We start from the raw sequence: 21,197 nt of genomic DNA, 5'->3' as shown, positions 1-21,197 counted from the left end.
AAAAAAAAAAAAAAAAAAAAAAAAAAAAAAAAAAAAAAAAAAAAAAAAAAACTCCTGAGTGTCAGCAGATTAAATATTACATATCAGCTATTCTTGGATGTGTTCTGTGATGCAGTTGCTTCATGAAACCTTCCACAAATAACAAATTATGAGGTAAAATTATTTTGGAAAATATCTGATACTGAACAGTCTTCATAGAAATTCGCAAAAAGCTCCAAGAAGCCCTCTGATAAAGAAACTTAAGTTTGCTCCCAGTGTTCCACACATATAACCAATAAGTCCTTTTATTGGAGAACTTTTATAAATATTTCATGGAAAAGATGCACAAGAATTAAGTGACTTCAGAATATCCTGACTCAAGTCTTCATTCTACCCTGTACACACTAAGCACCTCAGTTTCTTCATCTGTCAAATGGACACATGATACTTTGTTGAAGAATCAAATAAGAAAATATATGGAAGGAGATTTAAAACATGAAATATTTTATGAAAAGATATTCATTACTATTTATTTATCTGACTAATCTTGTCCTAACCTGCTTGTATTTCTCTCTCTCAGAAATAAATAGTTGTAAAAATACACAGATAAATTACCTAAATTACATCTGCCCAGAAACATGAAAAGGGCATTTATTGTCCCAGTTTCTCTCTTTTCCCTGAACTATGTGTTGTTCTTCTACATGAAAATTCACAGGAGGAATTCAATAACAATAGAATATTTAGGTAAACCTCAAATATCTGGAATTAAACACACTTTGAAATAATTTATGAGTCAAACATAATATCATAAGAGAGTTAGGAAGACCTGACATAAGCAGAAGGACATAAATAAGAAAGACAAGAGCAGAAATTAGTAAAACAGAAGACAGATAAGAGCAGAAATTAATCAAACAGAAGACAGACAACAGATAAAATGAGCAAAGCAAAATTCTGCTTCTTTGAAAAGATCAACAACGTTAATAAACCCCTAGTCAACTTGATCAAGAGTGAAAGAGAGAAAATGTAAATTGCCCATATTATCATATGATAAAGGGGTTATCATCACACGTCCTATAGACATTAAAGGGCTAATAAGAGAATATTACGAACAACCCAGTGCCAACAAATCTGCTAAGTTGCATACAATGGATTAATTTCTTGAAAAATACAATTTATCAAAGTTGACACAGAAGAAACAGAAAATCTGAATAATGCCATATATAGTAAAGAAATTGAATTTACTATCAAAAGCTTTCTCCAGAAGAAACCCCCAGGCTCAGATAGTTTCACTAGTGAATTCTATTACACCTTCAAGGACAGAGTAACACTAATCTTACATGAACTTCCTCAGAAAATAGACAAGAGGGGAAATATGGCTGAACTTATTTTTATCAGCTCAGCAAAATACTAAAAACAAAACCTCATAAAGAAATCTTCTTCCTCAAAAAAATATTACAGACCAATATTCTCATGAATAGAGAAGCAAAGAGCCTTAAAATTTTAGCAAATCAAATCCAATAATGTTGAAAAAAAAAGAAAAAAAGAAAATACCACATCATAAGTTGGGTTTATTCCAGGAATGTTAGGTTGATTTATATTTTAAAACTCCACCTGCAATCTACCACAGTAAAAGCTACAAAGACATAATTTATGATAAAAACTCTCAGAAAACTAGAAATAGTAGGTAACATCCTCAGGAGGGTATCTGTGAAAAATTTACAGCTAACATAATATTTAATGATGGAAAATGCATTTTCTTCCCTTTACAATCAGAATCAAGGGAAGAATGCCTACTGTTATAGTTCTATGTACCACTGTTGTGAAGGTCCTAGCCAATGCAACAAGAAAATTAAAGGCAAAAAGACCAGAAACAAGAAGAGAACTGGTCCTATTTTGGTGTTTTGATTGTAGGAAATCTACAAAACAACTACTAGAACTAATACTTAAATTTAGTAAGATCACAAGATACAAGGTTAATATTTAAAAATTGTATTATTATATAATAGCAACAAAAAATAGCAGAATAGTAACATCTAAAATACAAAATACTTGGGAAAAAATCTAACATTAAAGATATTAAAGATATCTACAAAAAACTATAAAACATTGCTGAGAAAAATTAAAGAAGAGCTAAATAAATGGAGAGATATATCCAGTTCATTTATTGGAAGGCTCAATACTGCCAAGATGGCAGTTTTTTCCATATTTATCTATAGGTTCAACACAATCCCAACCAGAATTCTAGCATGCTTTTTTTTTGTTGTTGTTAGAAATTGATAAGCAGATTCTAAGATTTACATCTAAATGTGAGGAACCTAGAATAACCAAAGCAATTATTAAGAAGAAGAAAAAACTGAAGGACTTACCCAATCTGACTTCAACACATGTTAAAAAGCTACTGTACTGGCAAAAATATAGACAAATAGATCAATGGAGAAGGGTAGAGGATCTAGAATAAATCAACACACATATGGCCAATTAATTTGAGAAAGGTTTCAAGGCAATTCAATGGGGGAAAGAAAAGTCTTTCCAAAAAAATGGTGCTGGATCAACAGGATTTCTAAATGGGAAAAGTACAAACAAACATGGATCTTACTTCACACCATACACAAAAACCAAGTCAAAATGATCATAGACCTAAAGGTAAAACTTAAATTATAATACTTTCAGAAGAAAACATTTGCAAACTTGGGGTAGGTAAATGTGTTTTTGATAGAATACAAAAAAATATGAGCCATACAAGAAAAAAAGTTGATAAATTCGACTTCATTAAAAGTTTAAAAGACACCGTTAAAAAAACACAAATACATATTTCAGACTAGGTGAAAATATTTGCAGCACATATATCAGACAAAGGACTTGAATCCACAACATATAAAGAACTCTTACAAATCAATAATAAGAAAAAAACCCATTAAAATGGCCAAAAGATTTGAACAGACACATCACCAAATAATATATAAAAACAGGCAATAACCCAACATGAAAAGATGTTCCACGTCATAAGTTATCAGTGAAATGCAGATTCATACCACAGCAAAAGCTCACCATAGACCGTTTTCTAATGGCCTAAAATTTAAAAAGACTGATCACACTGTTTATGAGGAGATGGAAAACTGGAACTTTCATACACTCTTGGTAGATATGTAAACTGGTATGACTACATTAGAAAATAGTGTGGCAGTTTCCTAAAATGTTAAAACATACACCTATAAAATGATTCAGTCATTCCGGTCCTAGGAATTTGCCCAAGAAAAATGAAAGCATATGTTCGTACAAAGACTTGTGCATAATCAAAACAGACTTATATTTAATAGCCAAAAGTTGGAAACAACCCAATGTCCATCAAAAGTGAATGAATAAATTGTGATGTACCCATAAAATAAGGTACTACTCAGCAATAAAAAGAAATGAATTATTGATACATGCAACAACATGAATAAATCTCTAAAATCATTATGCTATGTGAAAGCCAGTCAAAGTAGAATACATATTATATGACGCCATTTATATAAAATCCTAGAAATGCAAACTAATGTACCGTGACAGAAAGAAGTTCAGTGGTTGCTCAGAAACGCGGGTAGAGGGAGGAATGGGTTATGAGAAAACTTTTGGGGGTGATAGAAATATTTTTTATTTTGAGTGTCATGATGATTTCACATGTGTATACACGTGTCAAAACTCATCAAAGTTTACACCTTAAATATATGCAGTTTTTATATATTCTAAGTAGAGTTGTTTCAAAATTAAATGCTGTATATAGTTTATACAGTCTTCAGTAATTTGCTTCCCCCTGCACCCCATGGTTAAAAAGCAGCAGGATTTCATTTATTTCACTGCTGTATGTTATCCTATGATTTATTTGTACTTCTTCTCTCAATGGATGTTTAATGCTCTTCTCTTTGTTTTAATGAAAAATTATGCTATAAATGTTATTGTACATATCTCCTGATAAACATGCAAGAGTTTCTCTAGTTTACATTACAAGTAGAACTTTTGGGTTTAGGGAACACACATACTCAACCTCATTAAGTATGCCAAATTATTTTCCAAGGTTGTACCAATTTATAATTTCACCAACAGTGTAAAAGAGTTGTCATTGCTATATATCCTCACTAACTCTTGGTATTGGCAGGCTTTTTATCTGTACCCATCTCGTGGGAGTAAGTGGCAACTCCTATGGTTTTAATTTGTTTCCCTGATTACTGGTAAGATTGAGCATCTCTCACTATGTTTATTCTCCATTCATGTTCCCTCTCTTGAGGAATGAATATTCATATTTTGTGCCCATTTGTCTATTGAGTTGTCTTTTTCTTATTGATTTGTAGGAATTCACTACTCACTCTGCATATTCGTCTTTCATTGGTCATATGTCCTGTAAATATCTTCTCCCAGTTTGTGTCTTATCTTCTTAACTCCTTTACAGTGTCTTTTGATGAACATCAATATTCTTTACACGAATACAAATGTACTACAAATATTTGCTTATAAGTTTAATTTTTATAAATTGAGCCAATATTAATTCTTATGGGAATTTAATATAAGAAACTTTGTAAGAGATTCTCTTTTAAAATAGAAAATTTGTAATCAACACATTCTTCCGAAACACTGATTTAAAATTTCTTATAGATCTATAATAATATTTTAAAGAAGTCCAACATATATATCAAAATTCTGAAATAGACTTGCAGAGAAATACTTTGAGTACTTAGAAAATAATGCTGGTATCTGTATTGGCAAATATAGCTTTGCCAAAGCCAATTACTTAATTTTCCCTCCCTTTTCCTTTCTTCCCCAAAATAGAGTCCTTACTTTGAAGGACGATATATATATAAATATCTTGATTTTTAAAATGTATTTGATAAAATCTCCACCTATTCCCTGTGTGTCGACTAGATTAACATAATAAAGTAGAATACAGCGTAGTAAATAGAATTCGCAGTTTGACCCAGAGATTATGGATGAATGGTCTGGAATAGCTAAGAATCATTGCATTGTAATAGTCACAGAGTTCTGTCCCGTGTCCTGTCCTATTCTACATTTTTATCTTAGTCCTTAAAGAAGATGTTGAAATAAAATGAAGATCCTTTTCAACTCTTTCATCATTTTAATAGTGGAAATCAAGAACAATTAACCAAGCAGATAGCAGAATCAAAATTCTAAATGACTTCAAAACCAAGAAGATGAAATTAACTAAGGAAACTGCAAATCTGTCTTTACGTTTAAAAAGTTAACTATGCAAGTAAATAGTGAGCAGGATCTGTCTTGGGTAAATTTCATTTTGAAAATATTTTGTATGCCTCACTTGACTTCCTATTTAAAATGAGACAAAACTATGAAAGATGTGGTAGGCTCTGACCAGCTTCAACAGCAGTAAGGCACTGCTCTAGACGGGCTAGCCCCAGGACCCCGTACAAAGCCGCTCTTGACCCCACGTGGACATCTGTGTTCAGCTCTAGGGGCCACATTCCAAGAGGCTCATCGGCGCTCTCAATGGTATCTGAAAATGAGTGTTTGAGTAACAAAAGGGTGCCTGGCAGGGAGGCAAGCCCATTGCTTGCAAGCATGGGCTCCTGGCATGCAGTTATATCCACCTGAAAGAGGTGGCAAATTTTCATACTGGCAAAAATGTGCTATACGGGCAGGAGGCAGTCCAGCTAAATAGACAGGAAGCCTGGAAATCCCTTCCTGGGAGGAAGAGTTGGAGATCTAGAGAGGTTTACTAGGAAGAAGACCGACTGAGGGGCCTTCAGTGACCCTCAGACTCAGGCCCTGCAGCCCAGGTCCCCCTCCCTCCAGAATAATGCTGCTCTAAGAGAGCAGATGTTTAACCACCTCTGTCCCCACAACCGTACTCCCAACCCCTGAGTTTCCATACCGCCAAGGTTATGCTCCAGTTCAGGAAACTGAACTCTGCCTTGTGTCTTAAGGAAAAAGGAAAAAGAGACAGCAAGGAACGGTGCTCACAGGCACATAGAATCAAGTTGAAACTTGGGTTTGAATCCAGCTGTCACTTACTGACTGAATGATCTTGGCCAATACTCTTAATATCTCTGAGCCTCCTTTCCTTATGTATAAAGTGGACAGGAGGTGGAGGTAATAAAACCAGCCTTGTAGCAGCAGACAGATATTAAATGAGAAGATTCTTGTTAATTGCTTGGTGTGGCACATAGTAAAAGCTTGTGTCCATTACGCTATCAGAAACTCCTTGAGAGTCCTGCCTGGCCCTGAACTTGAGCCCAGTGACTACAACCCTGTACCAGCTGATGGGCATGCCAGGCACCTGCCAGTCACCTCTGAACTCTCAACCTCAGGTCTCTCCAGGTTCCAGAGTTGTGTTCTTTCCATGTGTTGAGTCTGTCACCTCCTCCACCTGCCTGGCAGAAACACGGTGCACATTTACCTCTGGCCCTGAGCCATGCTGTAGACCACGCTATCTGTCTGCATCTCCAGCTGGGCCAGTGTCCCACAGCCTCTACCCTGTCCCAGGGGGCTTTCTCCTCCTCTGCTTACCCTGTCCTACATGACAGCCAGGTGTCCCTGGGGCCAAACATATGTCTAGTGGAAAGGATATGAATGCAAAGGAAGAACACGTGATCTGTACAGTTCAGAGGGTGGAAGGAGTCAGAAATTTGGGGAAGTGTGATTTTGATTAGACTTTCTGCAATGATGGAAGTGTTCTATATCTGTGCTGTCTAAGACAGTGCCCACTGGCTATATGTAGCTATTGGGCACTTGAAAGATGGCTAGTGCAATTCAGGGGCTGGATTTTAATTTTTATTCAATTTTAAATCATTTACTTTTAAGTGTAAATATTCGCATGCAGCCTTATTGGATGGTATTGAAGAAGAGAACTGCTAATGACATGAACTACCACAGAACAAGGAAGGCCATGAACACTTTTGGGTGGAAATGGTTGAGCAGAGGCTGGATGACTCTACCCGGGGGCCCAGAAGAGCCCTTGGATTGGGCAGATCCCTTCCAACTTCAACCTACTGGGCTCTCTCTTCTTTTCTTCAGCATCATATTTTGGGTGCTAAACCACTTAGCAACTTTCTGCCAGTGATGGGACCACCTCCCTGCCTCAGTGACAGGTTGCCCTGGTGTCCCTGTCCGCAGGATGCTCCTAGCATATCCCAGCAACAAAGGGTAATTTTGCTTGCATTTTGTTTCCAATTAGCTATGAAACAGGAAGCTGCATTCAATGGTTCCCTGCCCAGGAGTGCTGCATGCGGCCCTCTCCTGGCTGGTGTTTTTCAGAACAATGGAAATAAATCTGATGTAATGTAGCAGAACACGACAGGGGACGGTTTTCCCCTTAACAAATACTCGTTTGAAATGGTGCCCAAACCCTGCACGAGGAGCAATCTATTTCCCACAACAGTGTTCCAGCAAAACCCATTACTAATTCCACAACTCAAATTAAAACTAACAGAGCTTGAAGGCTGGGGCTGACGCTCTCTCTGCTGACAAGGAACAAGGGTGGGGGAAGGGGTCTGCGCACTTGTGTGTGTATGTGTGTGTTTAATTACACTGTTTAACACATCGAGAATAATTTAGCTACCCGAGTGGAGAAAATAGGCACTTAACTGCTCTCTGGTGGGAAAAGGATGTGCAAACCACTTTCAGCTATATACCTTCTTGGCATACCTCAGGGCTTTGAGGAGAGAGAGGGAAGCAGAGAGAGAGAAGAGAGCAAGGGAAGGGGTTAGAAGGAAGGAGGAAGGAAGACAGAGAAGGGGAAAAGGAAGGAGGAAGAAGAGAGAGGGGGTGGGAGAGAGAGGGAAGAAGAGAATTTTGTGTAGATACAAATCTACAGCAAGTTGGGAGAACATGTGACTACTTCTCAGAGAGCTTATATGAGATGGTGTAAGTGTAAAAATGAGCTTAAACATTGGGTTTGAAAATGGAACTTAACCGCCAGTCCAGTGCTGTCCTTGAGCCACTCTGTACTTCAGAATCATCTCAGCAAGTTTCCATGCATGTGTGGCCTGAAGACCACAGTGGGATTAGTGGCCCCCAGAAAGGCACACCTCAGAGGAAGACTATGCAGGGCTCACTTTGCAGAAGGGGAAAGTGGGGCTCAAGGTGAAATAGGAGAAGTTTGGGCAGCGCTTGGGTTTAACTCCTGTCCCCACCCCAGCTTCAAAGCTGGGGTGATCTGGCCTGTGAGCAAAGCATACCTCTGTCCCGGCCAAAGGCATCCTACTTTGTGCCTACTCAGAGCTGAGAGGGGCACAGGCAAGCTAGTGTTTCTCATCCTCTGAGATAACCTCTAATCCACCAAGGGCCAGGGAAGAGGCTATGAAATGAAATGAAAGAAGCCTCTCTCGTGTCTTCAGATGTAGACAGCTACATAGACCTGGAACAGGTGCCAGAAAGTAAGTGCTCAGAATAGACCTCTCTATTGCCTGCCAGTGACTCTGGGTTCAGCACTGGAGCTCACTGCCAAAGAGATCATCAGCTTGGCACAAGAGAGGCAGAAAGCAGAAGCGACTTTCTGAGGTTCCATAGGCAAGGCAACCCCAGCCTCTTCTCTCCCTACTGCCCTTGCTGTGTGGACCCAGCCGCTTCCTGAATCATAGCACAAGGGAGCTTGGAGAGCTCTGCTGACGGGTCCTTCTCAGGAGACCCTGGGGGTAACCAAGAGAAGGTTTGCCTGACAGAAAGGATCTGTGCAGCTCCACTAAACTCTATGGGCCTTGGGCATGTTGCTCCCTCCCCTAGCCTCAGTCTCCCCACTTGGAACACTAAGAAGATTGGTCCCACTCTTCTAAGTGCTTTTCCGCTGTAACATTCTGTATTTCTGGAACTGAGATGACAGGTTTTATGTAGCCTCAATGATATTGTTAGACAATAAAATGGGAACCCACAGAATGTATTATTCCTTTCAATAAAGTTTAGGTTTGTGCCAACACACACAAAAAACAAACTTGTCTTGGCATGGAAATCTCCTCCTTTCCTCTCCCTAGAGGTATTTGATAGGTGTCATTCAATTATGATAGGGTTGAGTAGACTCAACTACATTCTAAGGACGAGGTAGAGCATTCTTTTTTCTGGGAACTAAAACTATATGAACCTCGGAAACACTGTGTAATATTTCATCTGTGCTTAGATTTCTCGGCACGGTTTTTTTCTTTTTTCATCCTTGAAGAAGAGATGCACTTCTCATTTAGCTAATTCAAATTTTTTCTGAAACAAATACAAATTTGGTGGACATAGGAAGTTGGGGCCTGCCATGTACCAAGTTAAAATGCAGGGTCTTGAGAACCACTGTTTCAGACCAGTACTCCCCAGGCAGACCCTCGGCTCCGGGCCTGCTCACTTCCCAAAGGCTTGAACTGCAGAAGGCTAGGTTTGGGGTCTTTTTCCTTCCTTTTTTTTTAAGGTTCTTTAGAAGCTGAGGCCACACTAATATAATCCATTTATTCTTAAAGGATTTCCCTGGGCCTATCTCCTTAGGCTTTTTCATTTAAATGGACAAAGAGAAACAGAAAATGGATGAGTGCCAGGCACAGGGGCTCACGACTGTAATCCCAGCACTTTGGGAGGGTGAGGCAGGTGGATCACGAAGTCAGGAGTTTGAGGCCAACCTGGCCAACATGGTAAAACCCTAAAATACAAAAACTAGCTGGGCATGATGGTGCGCACCTGTAATCCCAGCTACTCGGGAGGCTGAGGCTGAAGAATCGCTTGACCCAGGAGGCAGAGGTTGAAGTAAACCAAGATCATGATATTGCACTCCAGCCTGGGTGACAGAGGGAGACTCCGTCTCAAAAAATAAATAAATAAATAAATAAATAAAATAAAAGAAAAAGAAAATGAATGAGGCAGAGGCCAAGACAGAGCAACCACACAAAGAGAAACCCAAAGACTGGCTGGGCGACAGAAAGGAAGCCAGGGACAGCCAATCAGCAGGCATGGAGACTGAGGAAGAGAGTGGGAGGAATGAGATGACCCAGATGCGGAGAGGACAAAGTCCACCAGGGGAAGGGATTCTCACGCCAGCCCAGCATTGACGGTGCCAGAATTGTGTCCATATATTGCCCTGTTTTCTTATCCCTCAAGATGTGAGTTCTCAAGGCATGGCTGGAAAACAAGGAATGCAGATGCTGTGACTCTGGGATGGAGCTTTTTAAAGACCACCGCCCCCCTGCGCTGCCTCTAGCCACAACACAGTGGAGAGAGAAAGGACAGTGGAGCCAGCTGTTGGACCCCTGGCCTGGATACCTGGGCATCCCAGTCTGGCTGGTTATTCTGGGTCTCTCAGGCCTGACCTGTGGAGGCCGCAGAGGTGAGTGGGCTGAGCCCTGGACTGGGAGCTCTGGTGGAGGGGTGGCGGGGGGTTGGAGATAGATCCAGTAGTACCAGTGACCAAGCACGTTGGCTAAAGGAGCCATTCCCTTTTCAGACCAGGTGCTCAGAGACACACGATGAAGGTCCCCATGGAGGCCCAGGCCAACCTTCTTGTTCTGGAGCAAGCTTCCATCCAAGCAGGTGGTGTCCCTGCTCTGGGGTAAGGGTGTGGACCAGTGGGAGGAGAAATGTTTTTCAAAAATAAGAGCTTTCTATATTAAATATGTTAAAAGGCAACAAGAAAAGGAAGGAGCTTAGAATGTGTATGTGCGTGCGTGTGTGTGTGTGTGTGTGTGTGTGTGTGTAAATGCGAATGTAAACGTGTCTAAGTGAGTGAGTGAAGCAGAGAAAGGCAGGCTGGGGAGGGTGGTGGTTAGGCCTCTGAGGTTTCCCTTCCTCCTTCTGTCATTCTTTCCTTCCCCAGCCCTAAGAAATGGGCAGAGCCAGAGCTTCTGAAGGAAAGGGCTGAGGGCAAGAAGGAAAGATAGAGGAAAGAGAGAGGAGCAGAAACGATCTAAAAACCAGCTTGTGCAGGGCCCACTGGGGAGATGGTGGGAAGGACAGGACCTAGGGCAGGGGGTACAGGCCTGGGAGCCTCTGCCTGAGAATAGAGGGACACGCAGTCCTGGGAGACCTCTGTCCCTCTTGCTGTCTGGCCTATGTTCCAGAACAGGCAGGGAGCTGTGGGGAATCCTTGTGCCCACCTAGGGAAGATGTCCTGGCTGAGGAAGAAGACAGCTTGAGGACAGGTCTGAGGGGATGGTAGCACTGGCTCAGGACAGCCCCTGGGTTGACGGAACATGCTTGGGGTGGTCTTCTGGCTGGAGTCCCAGGAGCCAGCCCCTGCAGAAAGCCTCTGCCCTCATCTCCCCCCAGGGCCATGCCATCTGACAGTATCTTAAGTTCCTGCAAGAAAGCTAGAGCTTTCTGAGATGGGGCTTAATGGTATATGTAGTTCAGCTAGTTGACAGCCACATCTGGCTAAGGATTAGACTGGGGAGAAGAGAGAATGTTTGGCGAGGAGAATGGGGGCAAAGTTTCCTGTCATCTCTCCATCACCTCTCCGGCCTCAGGCCCTTGAGAACCAGTGGTCTCTAGTGGGCCACTGGGTGCATCTCCCGAAGGCAGGTGTGTGGCTCTGATGGAGACAGCGCCCCTTGTGTCTCTGGTCTGCAGGCTGGGACGGGGTCTGGCTCAGCTCTCTGAGCTGTGTGGGAGGTGCTGGTCAGACCCTGGTCCACAGGCATGGGAGGTGGACATGGCAGGGCTGTCCAGTGGAGATCAGAGGGCAGAGTGCTGCCTGAGGGACCATTATTTCAGAGGGAAAGGAAATAAACCTCCTGGCTACTCCCAGTTTTAAACGTCCCTCGGGACTTACTTGGCTGAAGTGAGGATATTAACCCTGGAGTCCTGGCTGTCCTCCAGCCCAAGTCCTTAGAGGCAGCTCATCACTCCGGCCACTACTGTGGGACATGGTACACATTCCATCTCATGTTCAACTCACCAGAGAGGGCGGCAGTGGGCAAACCTCCACTTCATACCCCTACAACTTGTCTTAACAATTTGGATCTCTTTATTCGTTAGTTTGTCTTTGAGGCAACGAAGAGGTAGACGAGGTGACCTTTAGCTGCCTTTCAACATGAGTATCATGGATTACAAGAGGCTGGGAGACCCCTTGGGGATCGCCTGGTTCACCTCTCTTTATTATTGAGACGAGGAAACAAGGCTTGGCTGAGCTTTCCTAGTTGTTTCCTGGGAGAACCAGCTCTGCAGATTGGTAAAAGCTTCTCACGGACCACACAGCCTTCTCTTATACTGCAGGGTGTTTTATTCGACAGGGTTTGTGCAAAGCAAAAAGTAGTGCATGGTGGAGAAGAGTCCCCTGATAATTCAGGAATCAAGACAAAAGAGACTGAGCCCATGAACACATGGTCCAAAGCTGTATTTTCAACTGGAGTTCAGTATGGGAAGCTCTAGTGCACTCAGTTCGACTGGTTCCTTTGTTTTGGCCTTCTCAGAGCCTTTTTCTTTGAGACAGAGTCTCACTCTGTCACCCAGGCTGGAGTGTAGTGGCACAACCTAGGCTCACTGCAACCTCCACCTCCCTGGTTCAAGCAATTCCCGTGCCTCAGCCTCCCACGTAGCTGGGATTACAGGCGCATGCCACCATGCCCAGCTAATTTTTTTGTATTTTTAGTAGAGATGGTGTTTCACCGTGTTGGCCAGACTGGCCTCGAACTCCCGACCTCAGGCAATCTGCCTGCCTCGGCCTCCCATGTCTGGGATTACAGGTGTGAACAGAGCCTTTTTAAGTAAATTGGAATCATAACTCTCTGAGGAGGGAAGAGTAGGAGGCAACATTCCTCCAAATATTTGATCATAAATGCTTTATATCAAGGAGTCCCCAGCAACAGCCCCCAAAATTAGTGTTGTATGTAAACCATGCTTTAGGACACACTTGTCCAAAAGCTAGAGTCCCAAGGGTGGAAATCAACACCTCCTCTTGATTCTGCTCTGATGTTTTGCACGGCTGTGGACTTTCTTGCTGTCTATCAGTGGCATGCTACACCATGAACAATTCTGAGAGAGTTAGGATGCCCTCAACCTGACTTCTTCCAAACACTGAGGAGAGATGGAATGGACCAGCCTATCCAAGGTCCCCTTTATGGTTTTTCTCATGGGAGAAAGAGGTGACATCTAGGCAGGAACATTGGTGCCGTACACAGTGCTCGGCAGATATTAATGATAATTCAGTCTTTATTAAACCTTTCTTAGGCGCCATCTCAGGTTCTCTTAGCCTCAACCTGTCTCTAGGACTCTTGGTCCCTTTTTTACTCCATCCAAGGAAGTGGCTCTTCTGACCACTTCTGGACTCAGATGAGGTGCCAAGCCTCTAGCAATTAGATCTAGTTTTCCCACTGGCTGCCTTGGGGGGTCAGAAGACACAAGCTGGAAGTGCAGGACAGTTAACTCCCCATAGGGCAAGCTTTGAACAATAATAGAAGAGAGAGAGTGAGCCAACAGATAAATGTCCTCTTTACCCTTGCTTGGATGGACTCTTCCAAGGCACAATGCATCTACAGTGCCAGTCCAGAGGGGTCCTGCTTTGGCCAAGTGGCTGGCCATGTCTCTTTGTGAAGAGAGGCCAGGTGGTGGCACATCACCCCTCACTGCTTCCCCTTTTCTCTTCTTATTTCCCACTTCCCTGATTCTCACTCCCATGGTGTCTTACCTTAAGCGCTAAGTAGCACTTAAGCTTTGCCTCAGGCTTTGTTTTATAGAGAGCCCAGGCTAAAATAATGTCAACGATAATGACTAAAATGTCTTCAGCACTTGCCATGTGCTCAAGTACTGCTAAGTGCTTTCCCTATAGGATCTCATTTGATCCTTTCACTGATCTTTTGGGGTAGATTACTGTTGCTACCATGTTTTAGCGATGAGGAAACTGAGACCCCCAAGAGGTTAAGGAGCATGCCCCAGATCACACAGCTCACCGTATGGAAGTATCAAGCGCAATGCTTGATACGGAATGAGCCTCAGGGCCAGCAGGTTGGTGTTTTTTGTTTGTTTGGTTTTTTTTTTTTTTTGAGACAAGGTCTTGCTCTGTCACTCAGGCTGGAGTGCAGTGGCACGATCGTAGCTCACTGAAGTCTCAGCCTCCTGGGCTCAAGCTATCCTTTCACCTCAACCATGGCACCCCGCCCCCTGCCTAGGCTGGCAGCTACTGCCCGCAGTAGCTGAGACTACAGGTGTGCACCACCACATGTAGCTAATATTTTTTCCCAGACCCCCAATTTTTAATTATTTTTGTAGAGACAGGGTTTCACCATGTTGCCCAGGCTGGTCTTGAACTCCTGGGATCAAGCAATCTGTCCCCCTCGGCCTCCCAAAGTGTTGAGATTACAGGTGTGAGCCACAGTGCTTGGCCTTATGTGTGCATTTCTTCATAGCAACTTTTCTTCTAAGGTGTTCTTTCAAGAGGGTAACTAAATAAAACCAAATAACTAGGGGACAAGACAGGGTACCCAGCAGGCACAAGAGAACTCCAGCTCTGTCATGTGTGTCTGGAATAAACTTTAGCAGCAAGTCACTCACCAGGTCCCTCACTTTTTCCATCTACAAATTGGGATAATGAACTTATGCTACATAAACCCAGTTGGTAGGTTATTACATATCCATCAACCAATCTACTAATAAGTAAGCCTTCCTGCAGCTGTCACTCCTCCAAACTTCAAAACAACAATAACAACAAAAAATCCACAACACTTGTGTCAAGGTGGGTACAAAGGTGAGACAATTCAAGAGGATAATCTGACTGAAAGTCTAGTTAATGCCACTTGGGGGTAAACAAAGTTGTGCTTGTGACCCAGGACAAATGGGACAGTCAGTATAGTTCATGCCCCAACTGTAACTATAGAGGAAAATATCTGCACATATGCTAATCTCGTTAACTTGGGTCCAAGTGGAGCAGCTGGAACTGTCTCCCTGAGAACAGCATCACATCTCAAAGATTACACAACTTTAGCAGTTACAGAGACACACATATGTGACCATGACACCACTAGGGGCATATAGGAACCTCCTGAATCTCTGAAGTTGTAATGATCTGTCTTTTGTGATTAACTCAGAGTTGTCAACTTCATTCCTATAACTAATAAACTAGATGATTAGAAAGCAAAGGGCCCAGGTCCCCTTCTTCCCTTTAGCAAATGTTTATTAAGTACCTACTATCTATCAGAAACTACACATCAGTGCGCAAAGAAGGCATGATTTCTGCCATCGATGTGTCCTTATGACAAACACAGCCCTCAAGATCACAACTTAGAATGAGCAGAAATCAAAGGTGACAGAATGATTAAGAAATACTGTCTTTGCATGAACTATGCAAAGTTTGGATTAGCTTCTCTTAGAAATCCCCTTTGCCCTAGTTTTCTCAAAGCATATCCTTGGACCACTTGCATCAAAAACACCCAGTTTCCAGAGCTACTGAATGTGTACCTTGGGAGGTGGGAACTCAGAATTGACATCATGAAGCTCTCTAGAAAACTGTACATGCTCACTAATGTTTAGAGGGCTGCGTTGGTCCACAGCTCTGGGAGATGACCACTCACGTCTTACCTGTTTCCTAGACAGGTGCGTCTGATGGAGGAGGGGAGACGGGCAGGTTCCACAGGCTCTCGGGATAGAGAGTGGAGGAGGAGACTGGCAGAGGAGAGCAGGGCCGGCCGGCTGTCTTGAAGAAAGAGCAGTGCTGGTGTCTGCTTGCTCCTGCCCTCAGGCTTTTCCTTATATGGGTGTACCAGGTAAAGGCATGCTCCACCTTCGTTAAACAGTGACTTCAGCACTGGGCAGTGGCCTGCCACCTGTTGGAGAGAGAGAAGACATTGGCTGTAAACAGCAGTAGCTTCCAGATTCTCCGCCCCAAGCCTATTTCTGCCTGATCCCACCTCACTTCCTGGGGCCCCTGAGCTGCCCATTTCTTGGCTCTTGTGGTTTTCATTGTTTCCAGATATTTCAGTTTCTTTATCTTTATTCTGCTTCAGGGAATTGGTGTTTTGTTTTGTTTCATTTTATAAAACACCTCTGCTGAGAAAAGACTGAGGGAAGCAACCTTCCTTCCAGCCTCATTCTCATACAGGGAAGTACAATTGCCATGTCTCCTGTGTCAAGAGTGGCCACTCCATGTCAATCACATCACATCTCTTTCTAATAGACAGACCATCTTCTTTCTACAAATACATCATAGAACACGTTAACTCCTGGGCAGGGCGAGACCCAGGGAAGGTCTCTGCATCATCCCCGCTTACTGGATGGGGCAGAAAGAGATGAGGCGTGTAAAGTGCATGTTTCCTGTTCTCAAATCCAAGGGGCTGTTTGCTTTTCTGGCATCTTTAATTCCTTGATGTTCTTCCTCCCCATTCGTAGGTGCTCTTTAGAAGCCAACTCCAGAACCCTGATGGCATAGCATACCTTATGCTATAGGCAATAACGATAAAATAGGTAAAGCAGGGAAACGTGGAAATCACCAAAAACTGATATGACTGGTCCATTCCCAAACTCTGATGAGTAGAAAGGGATATTTGGCATGTTGTACCTGAATGAGTTAGAGAAACACTACACTTTGAGATGAATTTAAGAGTCCTTTATTAGCCGGCGATCGAGAGACGGCTAACACTCAAAATTCTCTCCGCCTGGAGGAAGGGGCTTGATTTTCTTTTATACTTCGGGTTAGGAAGGGGAGGGGAGCTCGGTTGCAACAATTCTACAGAAGTAAAAACATGTAAAAAGTTGAAAAGACAAATGATTACAGAGAGACAATTTCCACGTGCAGGGGCTCTAAATCTTTCATAAGATGTTACCTATGTGGGCTCTGCCGGACACAAACTCAAGGCTTTATGGTGTTATCTCTTGAGCAAAATCTTGGGAACTTTGTACATCGCTTGCTTCAGTATCTTACCAGCTAATTGGACTCTGATATGTTGAGAGTCTGCTTAGACAAGTTAACTCCTTGAGGAAGGGGGCGGGTAAGGAGTCCTTGAAGCCTTGCAAATGATGGAGCTTAATGGAGTTCGTCTGGCTTTCTCAGCTAAGGGAGAGCTTATTCATGTGGAAACAAGGCTAGGTGATTAAGCGAGAAAAGGAGAGTCTAAAAACAAAGTAACAAAAACAAGGGTAGGTATTACAGGCATATAAATGAAAAATCTGAGAAGCTGGAAAGTACAGAAGTCAGTTTTAACCCCAGTGTTGCAACTTTTGGCTATGTGACCTGGGTGAATCCGTTTCCCTCCAAGGCTTAGTCTAGTAATCCATGAGCTGAGGATTACGACGCTTACCCTGTCTGCCTTGTGTTTGTTTAGTGGGATGCCTGCACCCCAGCGGACACCTTCTATTAGAACTTTCACTATAAATACAGTAAACAACACACACACACACACACTATTGCATAAATATAATCAGAGAATAAATACGCAGATATTTGTGGTGCATGTTCAAAATGATTTTACTAATAGGGTATGCAATGAAGAATGTTGGAAAGTCATAGTTTCAGAAAAAATGGTGAGAAAATGCTTCAGGAAGCCCTACCCACAAGGATGTAACACAAGACAGTGTCTCAAGAAAAATAATTGGGAGTTTTCTTGCTTATTGATGATGGTTTTGTCATCTCCCATTTCTAAAAAGATATTTTTCCCCCTGAGAGTGGGAGCTGTTATCCCCAGAGCAGTCTTTGGGAGTATTGAGTTAAAAAAGGAAACAGCTCCCGATGGATGGAGTGTTCTAGGTGCCAAGAAACAAGCAGCTCTGGGTGATAATTGTGCCGGAAGAATGGCTTAGGTGAGGGACCCTGTCAAGAACACCTGTTCACAAATCCCAGGGGCTGTTTTCTTTTCTGGCATCTTTGATTCTTTGGTGTTCTTCCTCCCATTTATAGGTGCTCTTTAGAAGCCAACTCTCAGTGATTTCTGTTTTCCAGAGAATTCCAACCAAGGGCTATAAACTGGGCAACACCTAACAGTAAGTTCTTAGCTGGACTTGCTCCAACTCTGCAGACCATGTGGCATGCCCCTTAAATCCTTCCAATGCCTTTCTGGCATTCCCTGCTGAGCACTGCATAGCTGCCCTGAGATGCAGCCCTTTGGGGCATGCATCCTTCACTGTATATGATGGCCTCTGTGTCACGGAGCCCCACTGGGGCCTCCCCTGCCACTACCTGTGTCTACCAAATACACTGATCCTGCTGTGGCTGCCCAAGCCTGGCCTGTGAGGGCTGCTCTTCCAGTGCAACTGTGGGTGTAGCAAATGTGTCATTGCCATCGTGCAGTGGCTATACCCGCACTTCCTCTGCCATGCCACGGCTGCCCCTCATGTGACTGGCCCCCACACTCATGCTGCTGACATTTAGTGTTCAGTGTCCTAATGAAATGCAAAGAAATAGCTCTTTTTTCTGCAATTGCTTTGAGCCAGAAGAGAATTGGAGCCAGACTAGGCTCAGGGTCCCCATCCTCCCTCCTCAAGGACCTAGGCTACAGTGCTTGAACCAGTCGTGCCCACAGGGAGACCACCTCCTCTCAGAGAGACTTTTTCCTCCAGAGACTCCTGACTCGATCATGTCAGCACACTCCTGAGTGCTCCCACTCACCCACCTCTAGCCATGCCTCGGAATACCCAGATCTTGAGAGACATAACTCTTCCTCTCTCCTTCCTTCCCCTTCTCCTTTCTGTCTTCTTCCCCCAACCCCACTGTTCTGTCTCCCTCTTTGCCTCTCCGTCATTCCCTTACAAACCATTTCTCATGCCATCTTGCCAGGCACTGCACCAGACTCAGGGTCCACAGCAGCAGGTCCAGGGGACACACATGCCCAGTGGACTTAGAATCTAGTGAGAGACATACATGCAACCAATAACCACAAAGCAGCCAGATTATTTCTCTTGCAATCAGTGCTGTGAAGGGGATTTGCAGGTTCTAGGAGACCCCCAAACAGGAAAAAGTAGGCAGTGCTTCCACTGAGGAGTCATGAGACACCCTCCTGGGGAGTGAAGGATGTGGGGAGCCAGCCAGGAGGAGAGGGTCAAGGGGGAGGCTGCAGTGAGAGTGCTGAGAATGTGCAAATCCTGTGTACAGCTTGATAAATGTTCACAAAGGGAAACCCAAGTTACCAGCATCCAGATTAAGAAACACCATTACTGGAACTCAGAAGCTCCTTTGCACCCTTTCTCGTACTGTCCTTTGGTTTACCCTCAAGGGAAACTGTCCTGAGTCAATTAATTTTGATAAGCCTTATCCTCTTTTCCTTTATAAGAAAACAAACCCTGTGTTGACTTAGGGAATTAAATCAAATGACCCTGTAAAATATGACAAAGGGGACTGTTTTGGCAGGGTAAACAGGTTTACAGAGTGTTTACCACATAGTTAAATGGATCATTTAGCAGATTTCATTCTACATTCCTTTGTGGGTAGAAATAGCAAAGTCAACAAAGGGCGGTGATTTTTATTAATGACAAAAAGTATGAAGTGGCGGTCACCCAGCTCAAGTTTGCTGTGCCATGGCTGCCAGCTAGGCAGATTATGAACTACCAAGTCAAGCCCAGGCCTATTCCACCCCAGTTCCTTCTTGTGCCCTGGGGGACAGAACCCCAACAAAAGCCAGAGTTTCCATTGTTATGCGTAGGTGGGAACACAGAGTGTGTGTGCATGGTGGTGCCAGCAGGAGGCATGGAGGCAAGAGGAACCTAAGGAAGCCAGAGATGGTTTAAAAATGGGTGATGTTCCTTATTATAAAATACTCATCACAGGCTGGGTGCAGTAGCTCATGCCTGTAATCCCAGCAGTTTGAGAGGCTAAGGCTAGTAGATCACTTGAGGTCAGGTGTTCAAGACCAGCCTGGGCAACATGGTGAAACCCCATCTCTACTAAAAACACAAAAAATTAGCCGGGCGTGGTGGTACACACCTGTAATCCCAGCTACTCAGGAGGCTGAGGCAGGAGAATTGCTTGAATCTGAGAGGCAGAGGTTGCAGTGAGCTAAGATCGCACCACTGTACTCCAGCCTGGGTGACAGATCAAGACTGTCTTAAAAAAAAAAAAATGAAACAAAACACTCATCACAGAAACATTTGAAAAATTATTTAAAAGTTAAAAAATAACAACCATAATCTTATACCCAGAGATACTGACTATTTTTCTTTTGTCTTCCTTTTTCTAGACATAGCCACACATAATGCAGACATTTCAGTCACTGGTGCCTACAAATGCTTGCGGGAGATGTCAACTCAGTGCTCACATTCTGAATACACTGGCTTGGAGCTTTTTGCCTGCAAATGCAATGTCTACCCCTGGGAATTTCTGGGAAGCCCTGGGAGTGTCTGCTGCCTGTCCACAGAACATCTTCTGCGTTCCATTGGGCATTGTGGTCTCTGGGGGACACTACACCTTCTCTAAGGAAGTTCTGCCCTCCCTAGGGTTATAAACTCTTGATTGACCTGTCTCTATTGTCTCTAGCCCTAGTTCTTCCACCCCCAAATAGCTTCTTAGGGTCCTTCTCCCATGCAAATCACTTGAGCAAGTGTGTGCCCCCAAAGCCAGTGTTTAGAATACCAAGTCTCAGCTGGGAGTGGTGGGAGATGCCTGTTGTCCCAGCGCCTTGGGTGTCTAAGGCAGAAGGATCACTTAAGCCCACAAATTTGAGACCAGTCTGGGCAACATAGCAAGACCTTGTCTCAATAAAATAAAATTAAAATTAAAGAAAATAAATACATTCAACCATAACTTAAAACAAAGAATGTCAAGTCCTTAATCTAAACTTATTCTCAATAGGATCACCCTATTTCTCTCTTGTTCTTTCTCTCTCTCCCACATACATCCTTTCCTTTTTTCCCCCACAAGATTGAGGTTAAACTATATACTGTTTTGAAGCCTGCTTTTTTCATTTTAAATTAGATCATGAACATTATGTCATTAAATCCTCTTTAAAACTATGATTCTTAATAACTGTATACTATTCCAATGCTTGAATGTAATATTAACCAATACATAATAGAATAGAATAAATAGAATATTAGCCAATCCTGTGGTTTTGGACATTTAGATTATTTCTCACCTTTGGCCATTACAAATCCTGGCATACAAATTGTTCCAAATGCTTCCAGTGAATTTCTTACGATAAATTCCTAAAAGCGAAATGAAAACGTCAAGAGCTATGAGCACTATAAAGGATTTTGATTCCTATTATTAAACATTCTTCCAAAAGACTGCTTCAGCGTATAGCTGGCCAGCAGCATATGTGACCTTTCCCCCCCATCTTTAGAGTATTTTTACGTTATAAAATGGTGTTATTTCCCTAGGGTGGGAAGATGGGGCACTGGCG

At 43.1% G+C, this 21,197-nt stretch overlaps 1 protein-coding gene across 1 annotated transcript in view; it reads right to left on the bottom strand.

The window, feature by feature from the left end:
* Window positions 1-15,667, bottom strand: part of CAPN13 (calpain 13) — an 86,441-nt gene extending 70,774 nt beyond the window's left edge. The window contains exon 1 of the mRNA XM_017850059.1: window positions 15,454-15,667. The gene's annotated coding sequence lies outside the window, so the exon portion shown is untranslated. The remainder of the gene's footprint in view (window positions 1-15,453) is intronic.
* Window positions 15,668-21,197: the final 5,530 nt, after the last annotated feature.

This window comes from Rhinopithecus bieti, unplaced genomic scaffold (genome assembly GCF_001698545.2).
Source record: "Rhinopithecus bieti isolate Rb0 unplaced genomic scaffold, ASM169854v2 scaffold_33446, whole genome shotgun sequence".
NCBI lineage: Eukaryota > Metazoa > Chordata > Mammalia > Primates > Cercopithecidae > Rhinopithecus > Rhinopithecus bieti.
Note: the sequence above shows the minus strand (reverse complement) of the source record. Positions and strands in the feature narration are given on the sequence as shown.